Source organism: Coenobita brevimanus, chromosome 89 (assembly GCF_032717465.1).
Source record: "Coenobita brevimanus isolate Jiangsu-jjx chromosome 89, ASM3271746v2, whole genome shotgun sequence".
NCBI lineage: Eukaryota > Metazoa > Arthropoda > Malacostraca > Decapoda > Coenobitidae > Coenobita > Coenobita brevimanus.
In genome coordinates, this window is record NC_137042.1 from 25,906,779 (window position 1) to 25,925,345 (window position 18,567).

Consider the following 18,567-nt stretch of genomic DNA (forward strand, 5'->3'; position numbering starts at 1 on the left):
CCTAACCTTGTATGTAATCCCCATCATCGCTCAGCATCTGTTCATAATCAAATTTTCCCAACGACCTCCCTTGTCCCAAATACAGTCGCAAGTATACACCCTCCATCTGGCATACGTAATAATTTCCCCACCCAACCAACCATCCATCCTCCTCTGCAACTCAAACTATCCCTCTTCACCAGAACTTCCATCTCAATATGCTTTGCTCGCGTACTCATCATTCACCATCTCACCCATCTGCCATCTACATGACCCACCTTCCCACTTCCTCTCCCATTTGCCCACTTACCTAAACACCCTCACACCCAGCCACCAACTCACTCACCCACCTCCCCACTCCCTCTATCATCTGTCCACTCACCTAAATCCCACCCATCCACCCCTATAACCCACCATCTCACTCACCCATCATCTAGGACACCTACTTTCCCACTCCCTCTCACTCATCTACATCCTCACCCAACCACCAACTCACTCATCCAGCATGTAGTCCACTCACCATCCCACCCACTCTCTCATCTATCCACTCATGCAGATCCCTTTCCACCCACGTACCATTCTCCAAATCCTCCTGCTCCTCCTCCTATCCCCTGGACGTTAGCCTTTTTTCCATTTCTGATTCGGCTCCATCGTAAGAGTGCAAACTTTTAGGCATCCCGGGCCCCGCCTTCAATAAATCTTCCAGCCTAAGCCAAGCGCATTACCGAGGATAGGTGTCTGTTATCCTGGCCCTCACAAAATTGTTTTTCAAGTTCGGCGTTTTGACAGAATAGAAAATGTCCAGTGGAAGAGGAAAAGGGTGAGAGAGAGAGAGAGAGAGAGAGAGAGAGAGAGGCCAGGGGGTGAGATGAAGTGGAGGGGTGGGGATGGAAAGAGAAGGGGAGATGGGATAACATGAGATGGTGTAATAGTGGAGAAAGGATGAGGTAAAGTGAGGGGAAGGAGGGATGGATGGAAGAGATGGGTGAGGAAGTGGATAAGGTGGAGAGAAAGTGGGGTGAGGGGTGGGGTGGAAATGAAAGGAGAGATGAGGTGTGGAGCAGGAAAGGAGAGGAGAACGTGAGGTAAAAGGAAGGGTAGAGAGGGCAAGAAGAGGTGGAAAGAGTGTGAGCGGGGAGAGTACTGTGGAAGAGATGGAAGGGGTGATGAGATGAAGTGAAGAAAGAGGGAAACTGAGATGAAGAGAAAGGAGGAGAAAAGGATTTGCGAGACGTGAGGAGAAATGAAATGGGAATGAGTGAAAGGAGTAAGGAATGTTATGGAAAGGAAGAATAAAAGGTGATGGAGGGAAACTGGGGATAAAGGAAGGAAGTGACAAGAGTAAAGATGGTGCGGGGAAATGTAGTGGGTGTGAAATAACGCGAGGAGTATAAAAGAATGGAGGGAAAAAAGAGGTGGGGATGAAATGAAAGAGAAAGAGTGGAAAGGGAGAGAAGGGGATAGAGTGGATGTTTGAGGAAAGACGAGGGCCATTAATGGTGGGTGAATAGGGACAAGAAAGAAACTGGCTTTGTCCACATGTCTGACCCACCAGTGAACAAACTCTGGGTCTCCTAGAAGCGTGCTAGATGTTGTTAATAACTGGACCACCTGCTACCCATTTGAGGAAGAAAGGAGTGGGGATTGAGGCAGTGTACGTGACAGGGAATGGGAGGGGACGGGAAGGAGTAGGGATGGGATGGACGTACAAGAGGCGTGGACGTGGGATGAGGAGCAAGGTAGAAGGGGATGTGGGTATTTTGAACACAAGATGACAAGATGCTGATAGGAGAGGAAGTAAAGTATTCCGAGGAGGGGAGAATGAGATGTGAAGAAGGGGGGAAATGAGACGGGGTAGGAAGGGGAGGTGATACAATGAGGAACTGAGGGGAAAATAAGATGACGGGGAGAGTGGAGGGTAAATGGGATGAGGAGAGGGACGGGAAGGGAAATGCTGTGAGATGAGGCGAAGAGGCGGTGGGAGTAGGGGTGAGATAGACGAGGAGAGGGAGGGGGAGGGACGGTAAGGAGGGAGGGAGAGCACAAGAGGAGGAGGCTGCCCAGTGGAGGGATGGATGGGGAGGGGGACGAGGGAGGGGGGAGAGACGGCGGGGGAAGGGGGGGTGGGAAGTGGAGGGGGAGGGTGGCCAGGGAAGGTTTCGGGAGTCAAAAAAGGAAAAAAAATTGCTTTGCCTTTTTCCTTGGCTTTAATTCCGACGTGTTGCTGTAGCGTCAACATTTAAGCCGGAGTGTGTGTGTGAAAAAGGGAGCGGGGCTGTTCATTACGGCCTCCTCTGCCGCCATCACCTTGGTTATTGAGAAGGGATGGGGGAGGGGAGGGCAGGGCCACGGATGAGTCCTTTTGCAAATTGAGGTCGAGAAAAATGACGGGAGAAAACTGAGTAAGAAAAACCATATAAGAAAGTCGAATATGTGGGAGAACTAATGAAAGAGGCGACTGAGTACGAAAACAGGGGCTAAAAAAAAAAAAAAAAAAAAAAAAAAAAAGCCTAAGCGAAATACTGTCAGAAGGAAAACTGAAAAAATCAAAATTATAATAAAACTGTAGGTAATAAAACTAAAGACACAATGTATAAAAGAACAAATAAGTAAAAAGAAGAATGGTTACCGAAAGAGAAAGAAAAAATAGAAATCGGAAAAATGAAATCTGAGACCAAGAAAAATGATGGCAGTACCTAATTAAAAAAAAAAAAAAATAGACGAGATCACAGAAAATTATGCGGACCGAGCAAGAAAAAATGGCTGCGAAAAAAAAAGAACAGAGTAAGAACATTAAGGCAGAAAAAATTAGACAAAACAGTAGTAGGAAAATAAAGACAACGAAAACCAATAAAAAAGGAAGTAAATAAGAAAGCCTAGTAAGTAAGGAACGTCGAGGCTGCGAATTAAAGAAAGAAAAGTAAGAAAACAAAAGGAAGACACTGAAGCCGCTAAAAGAAATGAATGAACCAAGTAAGAGAATTAAAATCGCGAAAAATGTCTAGAACAATATGTAAGAAAACATGGGGTGCCATAAACGATGGAACAGATAACTGAGGTAACCAAATATGAAAGAAAAGGGTAAGAAAGAAAACTGAGAAATTAAATGAAACTAGAAATTAAACTGTGAAAAAAAAAAATCAGTCACAACCAATTATGAAGGAATACTGAGAAATACGGTAAATGATTTCAGGAAAAAGTGAAACAGTCCGGTAAAGCTGTGTAAGAAGTCTTAGAACTAAAAACCAATGGGAAAAAATAGATAAGGAAATTGAGACTGACAACTGACAAAGTAAGAACAATGACAAAATGATGAAATCGAATACAAAAACTAAGGATGTCAGAGAATGAGAGAGTACGGCAAATGTGAATGAGAAATTTCACATAGAAAATGATAAAATCAGGAAACTGAGAATACGAAACCCAAGAGAAAATTAACGTAGGAAATGATACAATTAGAAAAAAAACTATGAATAAGAAAACCAAAAGAAAACTGACGTAGGAAATGATAATATTAGAAAACTGGGAACATCAAAATTGATAAAATCAGAAAAATACAAAGAAGACTTAAAGGGGGTTAGAAAAAATGAAAACTAAAAATGTTTATACGAGTAAGAATACTAAGCAGTTCTACCAGAACTGACTGAGGACTGATACAGTAATTTTTAATAATGCAAATTAAATATACCAATAGAAAAAAAAAAACTATAAATTAACCCCTCAGCTCGGGTACGTCACTTTTGTTACAGTCTTGACTCTACCAGATGATTTTATTCATCTCAGAAAATATGTCTGGAAGCAAATGGGCTGAGTCAATTATTCGGACTATGTACAAAATTAATTATGCCTACGAAAATGCAGAAGTTGTAATATGTGGGTGGGTCTGCGAAAACCGAACACGATAAAGAAAAAAATCGTCAGTATATCTATATCTACATATATTTGGGGGACAGACAAACAGACAGAGAATAACTATGTGTGAATGGTTGTATGGTCCATTTTACTGGATACTTCTCGTTTTCTCCCGTTATTTCAGGATCCTACTTTTTTTTTTTTTTTTTTTTTTAAGGGGGTGTGAAGGGGGACCGAGGTTTGGACGATAATGATGATGATGATAAAATTCAATACAAGCTTTTATTGAGCACATGGATATTTCTGAACCACATAATAATTATATACGAGTACAAAATAATAAAAACCAGCAATGGAAATTATAACAGGGTACAACTAACCTATGGAAAGTTATAAAGCGTGCCAATCAGAAAAAGGAAATTCTTTATCCGACACATATCTGTATTCGTACAGCAAAAGAAAAAACATAAATTAATAAAAATCAGGGCAAAGACAAGTCACTCATCATCATCATCATCATCGTCATCAATCATCATCATCATCATCATCATCAATCATCATCGTCATCATCATCAATCATCATCATCGTCATCACCACCATCATCATCATCATTGCCTTTTTTCTCAACTAATAATTTGGTGACGAGCTTCGAGAAAAAAAATCTCTACAAAAACTGATCATACAACAAAGATTACGTAACTCATCGAAATTTTGGCTTGCGAAAATCGAGAGATTAGGAAAAGTAGGTGTGGCGGGCTAATCTAGATGAGGCCTGAGGTATGATGCAATTACTAGTGTTATCGTAAGCTGGTGTGAGAGAGAGAGAGAGAGAGAGAGAGAGAGAGAGAGAGAAACTTCCTTGCGTGCGCGTGCTTGTGTACGACTGTTCTTTAGTGTGTGTGTGTGTGTGTGTGTGTGTGTGTGTGTGTGTGTGTGTGTGTGTGTGTGTGTGTGTGTGTGTGTCACAGTCAGAGATTAATATTTAAGCATATCGTACATTTTCATCTTTCGTTCAGACATACAGATTATCCCGACAATTACCAGCCAATTGTATGACGCGCGCGCGCACGCACACACACACACACACACACACACACACACACACATACACACACACAAACTACCAGTCTCCATACACTAAGCATTAGGTTTTACTGTGATGATTTATTGTAAACATAATGAAATAAGGAAACTGTTTCTTTCGCTCCAGAATTCTCCTCACATTTCTGTTTACTGCCTCTCTCTCTCTCTCTCTAATATATATGTACCACAGACATTAAATTCACCACCTCAAAACTAACATACCCCATACACCCACTACACCACAACTACCACATCCCACACTACCACACCTTTCACACTATAACCACCTCTATCATCTCTTCTACTACTACTTTCGTGCATCCCCCACGGAACACTGCTTAGAATCACTAATGTTCTTGCAATACTTGTGAACTGTTTACGGTCTCTTAACATAGGTATGAATTTAGTAAGCCATACCTGTCTATCCCTGCGTCCACTCAATCCACCTATCCACCCACATATCAACTCATTTTTTACCACGGTACCCAATTACACATTCCCTCAATGTTCCCCTATCAATCTAACAAACCATCTCCCAGCCGCGCACCCAGCTAGCGAACTACTGTATACAGCCCTTCCCTACACACCCACACATTCACCTACCTTTCCACCACCCACTCATCCCAATTTATCCATTCACCACAAGCCTACACATCCACTCACAATGCCTACCTACCTACAACGAGAAGATCCGTCTGTGGGTATACTATTTTCATTCTATCCACTCATCCATCCACCCAGCACTCATGTCACAATCCCCATTTACAATTAACCACTTTTCACCTCTCCAATAAAATGTTTTCCACCAAACTATCCACCAACTCAACCAAATATTCACCTATCCACCAGCCATCTATCTAACACATACTACACGCCCCCAATATAAAGATTTGACAGTTTTCTCCTTGCTGCTACAGTATTACCCGACAACCTATCCAACTACACATCCAACCATCCATTTACCTACCCAACCATCCACCTACCAAACCAAACATCAACCTACTCACCGCCTTACACACACACACACACACACACACACACACACACACACACACACACACACACACAGATTTAACCATTTTTCCCCTCCCTACTAAACATATCCAATTAATGCGCGACCCAACTTTTGCCCGACCAGAGCCCCGTACATGGTGACTTTTGTGCCTCTCCCTGGAAGCTGTTCTCTTGTTGGCGGGACAGACAAAACGTGGGACAAAATATCCAATTGTGTGCGGGGAATGTGGTTCTGTGGGGGGACACTGCTCCATGAATTTCCCAGCAACGCCTGTGATGAGTCCATTTGGTTCACATAATGCTCCCACCCCGCCCCCTGCCTTCATTTATTCACCCGAACTCATAAAGTAAATCATATACAATTCATGAGCACAACATTCAGGCTGTGCTTCGCGTGCAGCATACAGGCGCCTGCAGAGAGACAGGTTTAATGCGAAGAGAGAGAGAGAGAGAGTGAGAAATATATACTTTCTACAAGCTGTGTTTGTGGTAATTTCAGAGAGATCATATACGAGTATACCATATGTTTTCTGTTTGCTGAGGTCAAGGTTAATTTCTACAATATATATATATATATATATATATATATATATATATATATATATAGATATATATATATATATATATATTTTTAGGTTACATCTGAGACAGACCGACTGGCAGAAAGAGATGGGAGGTTAGGCAAGGGTGACATTAAGTGATATTACAGTGTTTAGCTCCACAAGACGGATGGATTTGAAGTAATGTTACATTAAGTGAAATTGTAATAGCCGGCTTTCCCAGGACAAAAGTTAAGATACAGGCTACATCAAGTGCGATTACAGTAGTTAGCTTCAAAGACAGGGTGCTTTATTGTTCTATGTTGTAATGTTAAAGAGGTACTCACAGACGACCAGAGTAACCATACGAATTACGGGGATGGTATTAGACTATATCGACCTCCCCTGAGCCTGAGGACATTTTTTTCTTAATATTTTCTTATCATCTCTCAAAGGATTATTCTGCTTAGGATAGCTTAGTCAAACTGGAGAGGTTAGACACAGTACTGCTAAACCTCTTTAGTATGAGAGGTCTTTCCTAAGTGGCAGCAGAAATTAAACTAACAAAATGGACGTCACCCAGAATCAAGAAGGTGATAAGACCGAAATCAAAATCAAACTGCTTTAGGCCATCCAGATGCTTAGTTTCCTGAGAGACAAGTTATGCTTGACGTTATATTTACCCTTTCAGTTCTAACGTGATTTTTCTCTCTTATGCTGGCTACTATAAGGCAATTTTATCCAGGTCAGGAGAGACCTCCCTGACTAAAAGGGTTAGAATCAAACTCCATTAATTCCTTCAGTCACATGATGTCTTTTCAATTAATAATCTGGCAAATCTCAGACGCTTTTATGCACCGCGGTGGCTCAATCGGTAAAGAGGTGGCCTGCAGTCCTAACGGACCCAGGTTCAAATCTCCGCTGGGGCAGGGACAGTTTAAGGATTTGAATTTCATTAAATCAGACTTTACTGATCTACCAGAAGACCCGCCGACATGTCCAAAAAATACCCCCGCTAATACCAATACACCAGTCCTGTATGAGACAGCCCTAGCATGTATTCAGTATGGACGGTGGGTGTTAGCGCCGAAGTGGTGACATGCAAAGGTGTATGGTATGTAGGAGGATTGTTGGGCCTTGATAGCAGGCTGTGAAGCCTATGCCCAGAGTCGGACACATAAAACAAAAAAAATCAGCTTACGAAACCTTTCATGTCTATAGCAATTTTCTTTTTTTAGTCTGCTTCAGCTTGGCCCTTCTCAGACAATTACTTTTCACCTTTGGAAAGACTTAATCTTTTTGCTACGATGACGATTTTTCAGATCATTCTTTTAAGCTCAAGATTATTATATTTGCAATGGAGTCTGTTGATAAGGTCGTAATCTCAGGGTATTTCAGACTTCGCAATAATTCTTCCTTATCCTCTACGTTACTAAGGCATACTATGTCGGTACTAGAAACATATAAAACATGAAAGAACGTCACGCTTTAATAGGTGTAATAAATCGCTAAGAAAAGGATGCTACAAAGTCGCTTATGCCACCTAGTACACGGCCCACAGTTCAAAGTGAGGGTGCAAGAGTGATGCAGCCACGTGGGAATTCCGGACCAGGCTAGTAAAGCAAGATTATTATTGCCTGGCCACTCAACATTTGCCCTTTCTGCCCTCCTGTCCCTTTGCCCTACCCAAACCCTACCCTAAACTACCTTGCACTACACCTCCCTTGCCCTCCCCTCCCTTACCCCTATCCATACCCCATTCTACCCAACTCATCCCCTACTCTGTCCTAGCCTACTCTATCCCTACCCTTACTTACCCTACCCTTTCCTCGTCTCTCCTCTCCTCACCGACCCACCCCATACCTACCCTACCCTACCCTATCCTGTCTTACACTACCATTCCCTCTACCTTTCTAATGCCTTCTCCCCACCCCTGTTCGCCTGTCATTCCTTGCCATACCTTCCTTCTTTCTCCCCTTACTCTTCTTTCTCGCTCCCCCATCCCTACCCTTGCTCTTATTTTCTCTCTCTCTTATTCCCTACCAACTCGTCACTCCCTTACATAACTTCCCTCCCACTTCTTATTTCTATTCTTCGTTGTTCCTCTCATGTTCTACCCCTCCCGTTAGTTTATTTCTCTGTCTTTACCTACCATTCACTTTTTTACCGAACTTTCTTCTAATTCCTTTTTTTTCTACCTCTTATTGTTTCTCCTTTTCCTATTCCTGTACTTCTTTTCATTTATCTCTTCTCCACTTCCTTCTTGATCCGTCTTCTACGTCTTACTTTTCCCTCTCTACTTCCTACAATTTTCTTTCATTTATTTCTTACGTCCTTATCTAACTTCTAACTCACCACTTGTCTAACTTCTCGCCATTTATTAATCTTCCCTACCTTCACCTTCTTTCTTTCTCTCCCTTCCTACCCTTTCCTTCACATACCGTAGCTTCCCTTCCCTCGCTTTTCCCTGCCTCTGCCTTCTTTCTCTCTCCTGTCCCTTCCCTAATCCTTCTTCTTCTTAATCTTCTACCCCGTCCTAGGTTTCACATTCTCTCTCTCTCTCTCTCTCTCTCTCTCCTATGCACATTGTCCGAGAGGTAAGCAAGACAGGGGACACCAAGCAAGCGGTCGGTTGAAGAGGGATTGAGATTGGATGCTGAGGGGCTGGGGGGGAGGGGAGGGACGTGAGGTATGGGGGAGGGATGAGGAAGGGGAGGAAAGGGTAAGTGTACGAATAATGACGATGCATATGAGTTGGAGAGAGAGAGAGAGACAGAGAGAGAGAGAGAGAGAGAGAGAGAGAAGGGGGGGGGGCACGTCACTGGAATGCGCCTCACGTGCATTTACCGGCATTTGCTCGGATCGGTATGCAGTTTTGCCGGTCCCTCACTCACTCACTCACCTTCCTTTTACTAACTCAAAACTTGTTCCTATACAGCCCTGCCATAATGCCCTTCCCCTCCCCCCTCCACCTCCCATATACCCGGCGTCTTGTCCTGCATCTCAATCTCTTCACCTCGAGGATGTTATTATAGATTTTTTTTTTTTAAACTCCTGCTATATCCAGACCATTCTGTGGCATTTTTCTTTCCTTACAAACAATAAGGAGAGGAGAAAGAAAGTTCCAATTATCATCATCATAACTACGTTTGGTAGGTGGTGACGACCATCATCCACTCACTTGATGTAGTGCTGCCTACTTCTTCCATAGCCTTTATCATTCTTTTTCTGTACCTGCCCTCCTCTCTTCCTATTTCTCACATCTTTCCTGTCACTTCTTATTGCTTTTCCTTCCTTTACAGGTGGCTTTACATTGAGTGACAAGCCAAATGGTTTCCTGTAAGCCAAGAAACCATTTACAACGCTGGGTATTAGTTTGAGTGAATGGCCTTAGTTCAGCTGCCACTACCAAAGTTAAAAATTTAGCAATCATCAAGCATTCTTATAATTAAGTCCTTTACAAAGAGGACGTGTTTATCACATGTGGTGATTACTAACCCCTTTCCTACAAGAGGGCCTTCCTAAGTTGAATACTACTGTCTGATGGAAAAACACTTTAAAAGTCACAGTTCTGAAGGAGTTAACAATGACATGGATTTAAACAGGCCTCATTTCACGAACTTTACAACCAAAGATTAGACTCAATAAGCAGCTAACGAAATATCATACAGGGATATCCTACCTTAAGGGAAAATTTCAACTTAAAAGAAAATCCAAACATCCTTCGATATTAACAGAAATCAGAATCACCATATAAGTCAACGAACACATAACGAGATATGTAAGAATATTTTACTGTCCCCGACTTTTTTTTTTTTTTTTTTCAAGAGCTACCGACGTATCCCATTCAGAACCGAGGCCTCTCCTGCAGCCGAGTAAAACCGTCTGGCAACAGCAACGAAAAAAAGGAAAATTAAAGCTATAACAGGCCGCGTACACTGATATATGCTATGATCTACTCACAACCTGGAGTTTTCCCGCAACTAAATAAAATCGTCTGACAGTAGCAAGAAAAAAAAAAAGAAGTCCAAATACCTCTTGGTGTCTATTTTGCAACGCTAGATGTGGTAGGCAATTACCATAGACTTTTTTTCCGCACAGAGTTCTAGCTCGTGCATTGGAACTTCACTTCTTTTATTCCATAGTGCAGTGATATATTCCTCGCACCTAACACAATTTTAGTGAACAGAGCGAGTACACAGTGCGGGACTGACCCGGAGAGTTTACGAGAGTGAGGCGGCTGGGAGGAGGAGAAGGAGCCCAAGACCGAAGTAGAAAGACAATGGGTGCGAGTGAGACTGACTAGTGGAGTGTATGAAGGCAAGGTGGTTGGGCGTAAAAGGAATGGGAGCACGAGACCGAGGTGTTGAGATAAAGGGTGCGAGTGAGAGACTGACTGGGAGAGTAGTGGTCGGGAGGGGAATGAAAAGGAGCCCAAGACCGAGGTGTTGAGATGAGGGACGCGACTGTTTGTGTACGGGAGGGTGGTGGTGTGTAATGAGAAAATGGAAAAGTCGTTACTAAGTATGGAACTCCCTAAAGGTCCATGTGTTGTGGCCACCCCTCACAAGATTTGGCGTCAGGCAAGAAATACATACAGGCAGATATAATTTTTCTAACGGAGCATCATCATTTCAGGAGAGGAATATATATATATTTTTTTTTTAGGCTTCGTTAATCAACTTCCCTGGTATAATTATTCCAACATATTTCTAATGCAAGTACCATGTGTGTGTATAATTCTTCCAGAACACTCATTATGGGGCATCTCCTTGTTTCCAGTTCCTACCTCACCCTATCCTTTGGTGCGTAAAGAGGGCAGGATGGTGATGATGATAAAGACAATGATGACGATTACGATGACTATGATGTGACGATACTGACACTGACGACAATGATGATGACGCTCCATACTTCTTCCCCATCTCATTTTTCTACCAAATTACCATAATTCTTGTTCCATACGCTCATCTCCATCCCTCCCCCCCCCCTTTCTGCTGAGGGGTTGGACACAGCATCAGTAACGAATATGACTGGTTATTATCACGCAGGAGGTAATTAATGATGGAGTCAATGATACGGTGCATGCAATTCTCCTCGCGCGCGCACACACACACACACACACACACACACACACACACACACACACACACACACACCACCATTTTTCTGTTTCTCGTTTCACTAAATTACTACTGATCAGTGGCAATGACATGTCCCGCCTTGTCCTGCCCTACACTGCCCTGCCTTGGCCTGTCCTCTCCTTTCCAGATCTACCCTGTCCTTGTCTGTCCTGTCATGTCTTGCCATGCCCTGTTCGGCAATACTCGACTCTGTCCCTTCTTTCCCTTCACACCTGCGTAGTGGACTGTAGCCGTGCCTAGTCTAGCCTTGGGCAAGGAGGAGTAGGCCCCGTAGTCTCCAACAGCCTAGCCTAGCCAAGTCTAGCCTAGCGCAAGGAGGAGTAGGACCCAACCACCCACCCCATGTCACCTGTCTTTCATCCAGGTGAGGCCCTAATTAGCCCCGCGTGTGCCGTGCTGGGGGGTCACCTGCCCCTCTCCACCTCACCTCACCTCACCTCACCTCACCTCACACCCATTATTAACACGCCCGCCTTCATTAATTACACACCCGCTCGCACGCACGCACGCCTTCCTTCATCACTCAAACTCTCGCTCACTCCAACACCTTCCTTTACCACTCACTCACTCAGTCACTCATTTATTCACACACCTGCTTGCTTTGTTATCCTTGTCTTTGTCTCTAGAGCAGTTGCTTTAGTTATAACCATATCAAACAGTCGCGAAAGGACCAATGATTCTGTAGCTGTTTCCTTCCCGCTGTACTCCTTTGTACTCCACTGTATTCCTTCCTTTCCTACTCACTCACTCATTCACCCACTCACTCACTCACTCAAGCACTCACTCATTAGCAACATACCCCCTTCATTAAATGTACACCCACTCGTTCCGTTACTAGCCTTCCTCACACACACACACACACACACACACACACACACACACACACACACACACACACACAATCATACATAAACACCTTCATTATGCTCACCCTTCACCTTTCATCACTGCAGCCACATTCCCTTCCTCTTTCCTCTTCCTTTTTTCTTTCTTTCTCTTACTATTTAATTTGGCCCTTCTTCATTTGCACGATTATTCCCGTTTCAGTACCTCCCTCTTCCATATTATCCTCCCCCTCCTCCTCTTCCTCACTCTCCTTCTCCTACCCCGTTCACCTCTCTCCTTCCCTATATTTTGACCTTTACATCCACCTCTCTCCCTGTCCTTCCCACCTCTTTCCTCCACTGCCTTTTCTTATTTATTCTCACTTTCATCCCCTCTCCTCTCCCCCTTTTTTCCTTACCTCCACCTCGTCCCATCACCTTTCTTCCTTATTCACTCTCACTTTCATTCCCCTTCCTCTCCTCTCCCTTCCTCCTTTCTCACTGTCAGTCTCTTTTACTTCCACTTTTTCATCCACCTATTTCCTGTTTCTTCTTCCTCCATCCCTCCCACTCCTACTGTTTACTCCTTCAGTCCTTTTAATCCCTGTCACCACCGAATGATTATTTTCGCTTCAGGAGATAAACCTTGATGTGAATGGGGTTAATTAAAGCTCTATATAACCCCTCAAATTAAAAGTCTCCTCAGCTGAATAAAATCGTCTGGGGCAGCTAGAATATAACAAACTATATCATTGGACTGACGGTGTTAATTTCTATGTTTACTTGTATAGCCTTTCATAAGCAATCCCATCCTATCTCACTTTGTTTCATTTCTGTTCCTCCCGTCTCACTCTTTATCCCTTATTACAACCCTCCCTTCCACTATCTCTCACTCGTCCTTCTTTCTCCTTCCTACTTCCCATTCTCTCCTCATTCTTTATCTTACCTACTACTCCACAACCAACACCTAATCTTTCCTTTCATTTCTCTTTCTCCTTTCATCTCCACCTCTCATTCCATTTTTCTTATTCTAACTTCTCTTCCCTTCCACTTCTTGTTCTTTTTTCCTTCTGTTTTCGCTCCCATTCCACAATCAACTCCTTCCCTTCCCCTCCTCTCCCTCTTCTGCTCACCCCTCTCCCTTTTCCTCCTTCTACCGTTTCTTCCTCTTATTTTTTTTCCTTTGTCTCAGTTCATTTCAAATTCTCTTTTTACAACCGCGTGCACAGCGCGCTGGACTGCATTTGGTCCTGCTTGTCTCTGTCTTTCTGTCTCTGTCTCTTAACAAGTTTAAGGAAAAACTACCTGATGGAATTCCACCAAATTTGGCACAATGATTGAGGACCATCAGAAGAACAGTAGATTAATTTCTGGGCGAAAACAAGTCTTAAGTCGAGGACAAAATTTAAGTTCTGATCCGATTCTGACCAAATATGTCGAAGGGTTGAGTAATAGGAAAGGGAGAATTTACTCTATTCTGAGAACAATCGGTTAGAGGTAAAGGTCATGCGACAAAGTTAAAGTTTTGACCTTTAACTTATTTAGTTTATATTTCATTTTAATGAAACTTGGTGGAGGAGTTTAAGTTTAACCGAGGATAAAATCCTTCTATTTTCAGAACAACAGGTCAAAAGTCAGTCATGGGGTAAAGTCAACTTAAACACTCTTGATCCAATTAGAACCAAACTTGGTGGGTGGACTATGGGTTAGGTACAGAAGTGTATATTTATTTTAATAGCAAATGATCAAAGGTTAGGGGCACAGGAAAGGGTCAAATGTTCGGCTTTAAAGTCCCTCCACATATTCAGTGCACACATTTCGTGTCCTAGCAAGCTGATCATTAGTTTTCCAGCATGATGACGAATCATCAAGGAAAGTGTTTCAGTTCATCACGTCTACGCGATTGTTTGCGAACATTTTTTTTTTTTTATTTACCATATTCCAAACTCACTGGTGCCGGGTGACTGTACGGACGGGCAATTAGACTGATTCTACGTCTCGGGTGTTGAACTCTCTGAAAGCTTCTTGTCTTCCTCTGTTTTCACTGTCATTCCATAATTAATCCCTTCCCTTCACCCCCCTCTCCCCGTCCGTTCACCCCTCGCCCTTCTGCGATTTTCCTTCTTCCAACTTTTCTTTCTTTCATTGTGTGTGTGCAGTATAGTCTCAGTCTACTATTATTCCTTCCCTTTCCCAATATTTTCCAATTACACTGCTCTCTCTCTCTCTCTCTCTCTCTCTCTCTCTCTCTCTCTCTCTCTCTCTCTCTCTCACACACACACACACACACATATATAGAGAAGCCGGTATTAATTCATTAGCAAACGTACAGAATCTCCGCCTGTGTGTCATTGCGTAAAGTATAATGCGATCCCCGACCAATCCTTACTTTTATTACACAAAGCATATATACATTTCACTGCACAGCTCACGGTGGGGTAATGATGCACTCTATAATCACTACACAGGTGCCTAGGGTGAACAGTGACTAGAGTATCAAAGTATAAACGTTGCCGTATACAAACGTTTCCCTGCTAACAGAGAGAGAGAGAGGGGGGGGGGAGCAGTATAACGTTTTTCTGGTAATACAGACGTGGGATTCTCAAACATATATACGAAAAAGTTCCTCTCGTCACTCAATTTGTTTTATCAGGTAGAAATAGAAACATCGTAAGACCCTGGACCCCTTTTTCATCCTCCTCCTTGACAAAATAAAATAACTTGTGGTAATTTTTTCTCGTAACTTTAAACAAACGATAATTTTGTCATGGGGTGAACACAACCAATGAAGGACGGTTTAACACTTTCCTAGTCCTGCCTCGAAAACACATGTCACATGTACAACAGGGAAGGGATCGTAAATTTGTCTGTGCATTCGGATCCAGTATAGTAGGATCTGTGTTGTAACGATACCCTAGGAATACAGTATAATGTCTCTTATGAGCAACAGGGAACCACGCTGTAACGTTCCCCCTCCAATAAAGGTTTCCCTAACACTAAAGAAAAAAAAAGTGCTGCAACGTTTTCCTGGAGTATAAAATTTTCCTAGCAACAGAGAACTAGAAAGCTATAACGTTTCCTAAGCATTACAGTAAACGTTTTCCTAGCAACAGACAGCGCTAAAACGTTTTCCCTCCTAGCAATCGTTCTAAATGTTTCCTAGCAATGAATCTGCGAGTGACAGTGCTATCCGCTGGAGGTCCACTGCATCACCCTCCTATCTCTGTATCAACCCAGCCATACTATATTACCCTCTCCTCCCTAACCCTCCCTTCCCCCGTTATCATAACCAATGCATAGACACTCACCGAAGGAATGTGTGTGTGTGTGTGTGTGTGTGTGTGTGTGTGTGTGTGTGTGTGTGTGTGTGTGTGTGTGTGTGTGTGTGCGCGCTGGACTCTGACGCTGTGCATGAATGTATTTGTATGCATGTGTGAATGTTCGTGGGCATGTATAACCGGTATCTAAAGGATCCTTATCTTCTGAATGTAGGTATGTACGTATGTATGTAAAGGAACCAAGTGTGTGTGTGTGCATGTATGTATGTAAGTATGTATGTATGTAAAGGAGCCTAAGATTGTGTCTGTACGTATATCTTAACATTTAACCGGTATCTAGGGACCCGTATCTGAGCGAGTATATGCTTTACTCACGCGATTGGTCATGTATAATCCTCATTCATTTCACAATCCAATTTCAGGAAGCTTTCTAGTACGCTTTTCTTATGTAGCTATTTATTTTGTACAGTACACATACATATTCTTTTACGTGCTATTAAAACGATTCCACTATTGGCATACTGGCATAGACACTGTGCTGAAGAATATTTACCATTTTGGTGATATGGCTTCTTTTAAATTTATTCTTGCTTCATCCCGACGATTTTTTCTTTTTTTCAAATTAAGAAAGCCTTTCTAATCTAAAGAGTTCAATACAGACTTCAGTAATTCATTCAATTCGGACAGATTTTCGAACTGGAGGGTAAGATACAGACTTCACAACCCTTTCATTACACGTACTGTATTTCCTAGAGCTGAGTAAAAAAAAGAAAAAAATCGTCTGGTAAGTTGCAAGAAACCAAAAGAAGGACGTCACCAGACTGAAGGGGTTACTGTTCTCGTCTATGATCTCTGTACAAACTATGACGAAATTAAGGAGAATACCGATGTGCAATATGCAAAGTAAATCGCTGATGAAGAGGTACTAGGAAGCTTCAGTTTCACGGGCGTGCGGTCCTTTGTCTGTTAAATTTCCAAAACTTAACTGAGAAACCCAAATTAGCAAAGTGTAAGACGGCATGAATTTGTTAACACATTAAAGAATCAGTCACTGTTCAGATAAATATCATAGTTTATTTTAATGTCATATAATTACATATATTCACCTACATGATAAAGATATGACCAAAGATTTGATGGAGTAAGTGCTTAAAAGTGTCACAATACCAATAATTATATCAATCAATGACGTGGCTGAATACGAGGTTTTACTGTCATATAATCATTTTCACTAAATATGTAACTGAATAAACGATTTAAAGTGCCACATATATATATATATATATATATATATATATATATATATATATATATATATATATAGCGCATCGTTCATTACCAAAGATATGATAGGATAAGTGGTTTTAGTGTCACATGAATAATCACGATACGACAAAGATGTCTCAGGTCATTGCCAGCGTAATGCACGAGACCTTAGGCTATTCTCGTCAGCTAAGGAGGTTGTCAAGCATCTCCTCCTTACTAGTTCATTTCTGCACATGCCAGGTTCTCTCGTAAGTTATTCATGCAACCTGTACCGATATTACAAAGGCATAAGTAAAATACAAGAGAGTAGTACAGAGTAATATGAGAAATAAATCGTTAAGGAAGAGGTGCTACGGAGCCTCCTGAACCGACGAGAACACAAGCCCTCACGACATACTCACAATTTTTATATTATGCTAAAGACTACACGAACGTCCTCACCAGGCAAGAACCCAACGTCTGGCACACCATTTACCTGAAAAGAGAGAAAAAACATGCATTTAATATACTGCTACTGACGTTTATCGAATGAGAGGAAAAAATGAACAAGGAAAACACCCAATAAATAAAGATTCGCCCAGATTTAATAGTTCTGGTCCCCATTTTCGTTCTAGGCGCAAACAGACTGAGAAAAAGAGAGACAGAAAAAGAAGGCTAACACTTTTTCCTACCGATAACATGAGTTCTTTAGGCAGATATTACGGCTGTCCAATTTTCGTCTGGAACATGAACGGGAAGTCAAAATTTACATCCAGATCCCTATCTACAAAGGTCGGTGAACAGGGGCAAGGGAGAAACAAGCATCACAATACTATTAAAATCATCACCTTTGTAACCCTAATTTCCCGCGAGAACTGGAATGGGCAGATGACACGGACATGGGGGCAACAGCAACAACAACAAAAATGATGTGGGTAACTAAAAGAAATACGTTAGACGTCAAATACGGGGTTGGCAACTACAAGCTGAGATGGGCAACTATATATGGAAAGCTAAAAATGAGGCTGGTAACTGATGACAGAATATGGGGTAGATAATGGCGAAAAAAAATCTCGTGAATAATGAGAAACTGTACTGTTCTTTTCCTAAGGACACTGTTTTCCAAGTCCATATTAACCTCTTCTTTAAAGGGATCTTTTAAGCTAAATACCACATTAGCCTCTTCACTACGGGGATCTCTTTAGCTAATATAAGTGTATGAATTTAGTTAAGATTAAATGATACGTCCTAGGGCTGGAGTTTAATTATTTTCTTGTTACCATCAGACAACTTTATTCACCTCAGACAGAACGGCTCAGACTGAAGAGGTTTAAGTGACACTTGTTTTATGCGTGAGGTTAGGAAGATAGAGGGAAGAAGAAGTAAGAAGGTCTGGCCAGACAACCCTCGGACCACATAATATATCCGTCTGCAGCTGGCCTTAATAAAATACAACTCACCTGTAGGCCATTCCAAGCTAGAAAAAAGAAAAAAAAAGAAAAGATAAGTGTCCATAAACAACGGAGCAATAAACAGGTACAGAAATTATTAACAAAAACATACTCAAAAACAACGGAGAAGATATGTTGAGATAGTTCGAAGAATGCT